The sequence below is a fragment of the Tursiops truncatus genome, chromosome 11, assembly GCF_011762595.2.
Source record: "Tursiops truncatus isolate mTurTru1 chromosome 11, mTurTru1.mat.Y, whole genome shotgun sequence".
Taxonomy (NCBI): Eukaryota; Metazoa; Chordata; class Mammalia; order Artiodactyla; family Delphinidae; genus Tursiops; species Tursiops truncatus.
The window spans coordinates 63276305-63282023 of record NC_047044.1 but is presented as its reverse complement, the minus strand read 5'-3'; the positions used below and the strand labels follow the sequence as shown (position 1 = coordinate 63282023).

Below are 5719 nucleotides of genomic sequence, written 5' to 3'. Positions count from 1 at the left end.
CTGTTATAGACATATTTGTGACTCTCTTTAACTCTCTAAATCATATTGTAAAATTTTGCTGTTAGCCCAAGTCTTGGAGTGAAGGGGCTACATTCCAGAATGGTAAAGATAGACTCTGTAGCATAACGGTTTGACATACACACACACACAAAATCCTTGTCTCTTTACATGATCTGTCAAGAAAATTGTTATAACAGAGAAAGTCTGAACACAGACAACAGAACATAGTCAAATTTAATCTTACCTAAGTCCTTCACCTTAGCCTGAATAGCCACATAAGAAGGATCTGTATTTAGCTTTCTGAGTAGTAAATAGTCTTATCCTTCAATTTTCTTACAGAGAAGGCAATTTATAGCATAGTGTCTAAATAAACATAGTGCCTGCATAACTGATATTTACCCAAGCCTTAGAAGGATGAGGAAGTCTGCTCTAGAAGAGCAGACCCCCTGAAAGCACTTTGTCTCATGATGCCACTATTCCCTGTGTTGTATGAAATGGTCCACAGGAACTTTTATTCATTCTGTATTAAAAAAAATCTGGTATGGTGCCATCTATGATATATGCTCTTTGTCAAGTGCATGCTTAGATGACATGTGCAAATGCACACATGGAACCTTTTGTGATTTTGATTGGAATTGCATTGAATCTATAGATTGATTTGAGAAGAACTCACATTTTATTAGGTGACTCTTCCAACTCACAGACTAAGTATATAATTCCATGTATTTAAGTGTGTTTTAGTGTTTTTCAATAAAGTTTTATTAAAATATGCCTTGCATATTTTGGGTAATTTTATCCCTAGGCACTTCATATGTCTTTTGATACTGTTATGAACAATATCCTTTGTAAAGTTAAAATTTCTAATCATTTTTGGTATATAAAAATGTAGTTGATTTTTGTATTTTTTTTGGTTTGTTTTTACAATATCTTTTATTGGTAATGATGGACTTGAGGTAATCAACAGTTCAACTACAGTCTATAAAGGGTTTTTTTAAAAATGCATTCATTTTCTGATAATAAATAAATCCAGATTCTGTACAGTTTAGAAAAACTATGATGGTGGCAAATAGAAAAATAGAAAGATAATAAATCTTGGGTTCAAAATGAAATGATTAAATCAAAGAAGAGAGTTAAACATATTTTTGGAGTCCCCTCTTTGGGGAGTCATGTAACAGACACCGTTCCCTCTCAAGGCTCTCGAGTGGGCACTAGAATAATGTTGACTTTAAAGCCTTCTCCTCTAATATCCCCTCTGGTTCAATTTTTGATTATGAAACAAATCCTTTCGGCATGAGATGAAAAAATAAAAGTGCAGATTCGTTCAGGTGGAATTAGTTCAGTTAGATCTTTTTGTGTCCTAACAATTCAAACTGAAATTAAGGGCTTCCTACAGCATTCCTATAAGCTTCTGAAAACACAGCCAAAGGGCACTCAGAAAGATGAAACATTTTTCCTATTTCTGTAAATATTCAAGGGATTGAAAAATCAACACCTAGAAAAAAACAAGGCAAAAATTCATCAGCACCAAGTAGAAAAGATCTTCAAATGGAGCAGGTCTGTTATGTGTCCTGATATCCTTGTGTTGATGAATAGGTTCACAATATCCCCCTAGGAAAAGTCTACTGCCTAAGGTTAACACCTTTAGGCAAAAGGTAAAGCTCAGCAAATGACTTCATTTTACATTTTGATTCATCCATAGTTTTTTAAAAAAAGGAAATTCAAGGTTTTGGCGGTTAGAGTGTCTTCCTTCCCTACTTCATTATTTGTTAAAGTGGGAAGTATCAACTTTATTACTAGTAGTTTCAGCTACAATTTCAAAAGTTGCACGTAGTCACAATACAACAGTTTACGTTTAAATGAGACTCTAGTAGTAGTTAAAACTGTTCAAAGGTGGCCATTACAAAATCCTGGTAGTCTTTCTTGCCTATCAGATATGACTAAATTGTTGGTGGCTAGAACTCAAGTCACATACAGTCAACCACATTATTGGATCCACGACCTACATCTCGAATTTGCCTAGTTAGGCACACACAGCTACACCTGCTCCAGCTCTGCGGTGAGACACAGATCCAACAAGCTCCCACCTATTCAGCACTGGATCAAATGCATCTACTGTATTTAAGTATGCATTGCCATTATGACCACCAACTGCAAAGATTTTGCCCATCACTGTTGCGATCCCCACTCCACCCCCGGGAGTGGTAAGGGCTGCTACATAATCCCACTTGTTGCTTCGAGGATCATACCGCTCAGCTGAACTCACAGGAGAATTATCATCAAAACCACCAACAACATGTAAACAACCATGGAGCTCACTAACTCCATTGCCTGCTCTTCACTGACCCATTTCTTTAACTTCTATCCATTTATCGAGATGTGGATCACACCTCTCCACACTAGATAGAGAAGCGACTCCATCCTTGCCACCTACTGCATAAACATGGTTCACAAGAGCCACAGAGCCAACTCCTCCACGGGAAGTATTCACTGGTGCCACTGTACTCCACTGATCAGATTCTATGTCATATCTCTCAACATCGTTGACGCAAGTGTTGTCATCTAACCTTCCAATTGCATAAATTGGGCCTCCCAAGGAGGCCAAGGCAATTCCTCGCCTCTTTGTGTTCACTGATGCCTTCATCATCCATTTAATAGTGAGACAATCAAACATCTCCATACTACCTAAATGTTCATTTCCATCATGTCCACCCACTGCATACACTTTACCTTCCACTGAGATTACACCCACACGTCGCCTTCGACTGTTCGTTTCTTGTCCAAAGAACCAGCTGTTTTTGTTGATAGAATAGCATTCGATACAGCAAAAGGGGTCACCTGATCCACCTCGACCACCTACACAAAATAGCACACCAGCAGTATGTTTCCTTGGGGTAGTCCGAAAGGAGTATTCAAAGTCAGGTACTGCCATGCTACTCAAGTGAAGGTGGTAATTTCTTGCTTCATCCAATAAATCTCTACATTTTAGGTTCTGTTTGACAATCTGTTCTTTTGTCACAGCACCCATAAGAAAATCAACTGGCAACAGCGGCAAACGAACAAAGTCTTCACACTCCACCACTTCAGGAAAATGCTCACAGGCATACTGATCTGCCATGTCCATTAAGTCTATACGATTGTGACTTTCTGCAAAGGCTCTTACTGCCAGACAACTGGAGGGATGAAAATGTAACTTCATGTATTCACAGCAAGCTCTAGCCACCAGTTCAACCTTCAATGTGATATCACAGAGTTCTCCATTTTCATAAAACTGAAGAAGAGAACCATGAAAATCTTTCCAAGTTTCATTGGCATCAGAGATAAAGGAGTCTTCTCCATCACCATCACCAAGTGAAGATCTGTTCTTTATTTGCTGGTGCTGTTGCCTTTTCCCCTTTGTGAAGCGATTCCTAGCTTGTTTTGCATTCATAGGTTCTGAAGCCATTTGTAACACTCTTCTTTTAATACAGCTCTCTTCTCAAACATCCCGTTAATCTTTTGTAAAGGATGGGGAAAAGGCAGAATGTAGATGCAGTTCACTAAACTTCAGACATTTTTCAAAACCTACTTAACTGCCATTGTCCAGTTAGCTCAGTCCTCGGCCCGTCCCGCCGCTCGGTTCCTCCCGGCCTCGCCAAGGCTGCAGCCGCGCTACCAGGTTCTCGCAGCCCTGAGCAGTGCCGTACCAGCCCCACGCGAGCACCCGATGGACGCGCGCTCTTTTGAGCCTTTGTATATTTTTGTATACAAAATATTTGCAATCTATAGTATTTTTTAAAGTTTTGCCATCTGTTGTTCTCTTTTCTCTTCTGGAACTGCCAGTATTTGCGTATTAGGTCTCCTGGATCTATCCTCTAAGTCTTGTATTTTCCATCATGATTTCTGTTTGTATTTAAGGTCTTTGCTTTGAGATAGTCCTTCTGCTTAATTTTCCAGCCACAATTCAGATCTGGACAGTAAACATTCTCTCCTTTAATTCATCTGCAAATTGTTCTCCTGGAAGATCATAGCTTTTCATTCCATAAATTCTTTATTTTTACCTGTTCTCACATATCCTTAAATGTCAGCTCAATATTCTTCAGGATTTACCTTCTTATTTACCCTTTTTATTGCTAAATTTCTTCTTGCTTATCTGTGCTTCCACTTAGGATTAGTTTCCTTTTATTTGAAGAATTCCCTTTAGTATTCCTTTAATTCAGGTCTGCCAGTGGCAATTTCTCTCAGTTTTTGTTTGTCTGAAAATGTTTTTAATTTGTCTTCTTCTCTTTTTCTTGTCTTTATTTTTGAAGGACATTTTTTATTGAGTATAGAATTCTAGCTTGGCAGTTATTATCTTGCAACACTTTGAATGTGTCATTCCATTATCTTTGGCTTTCCTCACTTTGTTGAGAAGCCAACTATTAGCCTTACTGTTGTTCCTTTGCGCAGCTTGCAGGATCTTAGTTCCCCAACCAGGTATTGAAGCCAGGCGCCCTGCAGTGGAAGCAAGGAGTCCTAACTGCTGGGCCACCAGGGAATTCCCGTTCTTTTTCTTTTTTATCTCTGTGAGCTTCAGTCTAGATGATTTTTCTGACCTGTCTTCTAGTTCACTAATTATCTTTTTATTTGTGTGCAGTGTGCTGTTAAGCACTGTTGAGTTCTTAAATGTGATTTTTTTTTCAGTTCTAGAATTTCCATTTCATATTTCATACAGTTTCCTCTATGGAATTTCTCCCTCTTGTCATTTAATTTCTCAAACCTATTCATTATGGTTATTTTAAAGTTCAAGTCTGATAATTCCAGTATCTGGTTCTTCTGTGGATCTGTTTCTCTTCTCTGATATCTCTTCAGTTTTTGTCACTTGATCTTGTCTGGAATACTAGTAATTTTTTGTTTAATACTGAAAATGGTTTATGAAAAATTAAAGAGATAATTTGAAGCCCTGAATGGTGTAGTCTTCTTCTTGCAAGGGTTTGTTTTTGCTTCTGACAGTCAGTTAGGGTAAGCTTAGACTCTCTTAATCAAGCCAGGGATTTTGTAATGAGAAGGTGAGCTTTAGTATTTATAGGAGCTGGTCTCTCCTTAGGTGTAGGCCTTTGAGGGTTTCAACTAAAAGTAAGGGGTGATTGCCAGGTTTCCTCTATCTTCTTAGGTCCTGAACCTCCAGGTTTTTTCCCCCCCACAAGTTCTGTAAGACTACAGGAAGACCAGTTTTGTTTTTCAGCCATTTAGCTACTGCTTTTTGCTCAGCTTCTCAAACTTCCGTTACTACTTTTGAATCAGTGATGCCTTAAGGGGAAAAGAAGCACTGAATGTCAGGCTTATCTCTTAGAACTCCTTTTCTGTCTGAGATTTTAGCCCCTCAAGTCCTTGCTGCCTTGGTACCTCTCTGATATCTACAAATAGGTTTTTTTTATTTTAAATTTTGTTCATATTTTCCAGTTGTTTTTTGCTGTAGTCTTGGTCTGCAAGAAACTCCACCATTACTGAGAGCAGAACTCCCTACGGAATAACTTTAAAAATAAGACAATCGAAACAAAGCAGTGATACTCAGCCTACCTTATGTTATCTGCCTTTATGTAAATATTGTGTCAGTGTCAGCAAAGATGATTTTCTATTTACCTTTGAGACGCCTTGACTTTCAAGGACATCAAGTGAATTTTTCTTGAAAAATCTCTCCTTTTATTGGTCTTATTTCTGCTATATCTGTTTTCTTTATTCTCTCCCCCACTACTTCCTTCAT

General features: G+C 38.3%; 1 pseudogene; it reads right to left on the bottom strand.

The window, feature by feature from the left end:
* Nucleotides 1–1964: 1964 nt before the first annotated feature.
* Nucleotides 1965–3442, bottom strand: LOC101321258 (kelch-like protein 8 pseudogene; annotated as a pseudogene).
* Nucleotides 3443–5719: the final 2277 nt, after the last annotated feature.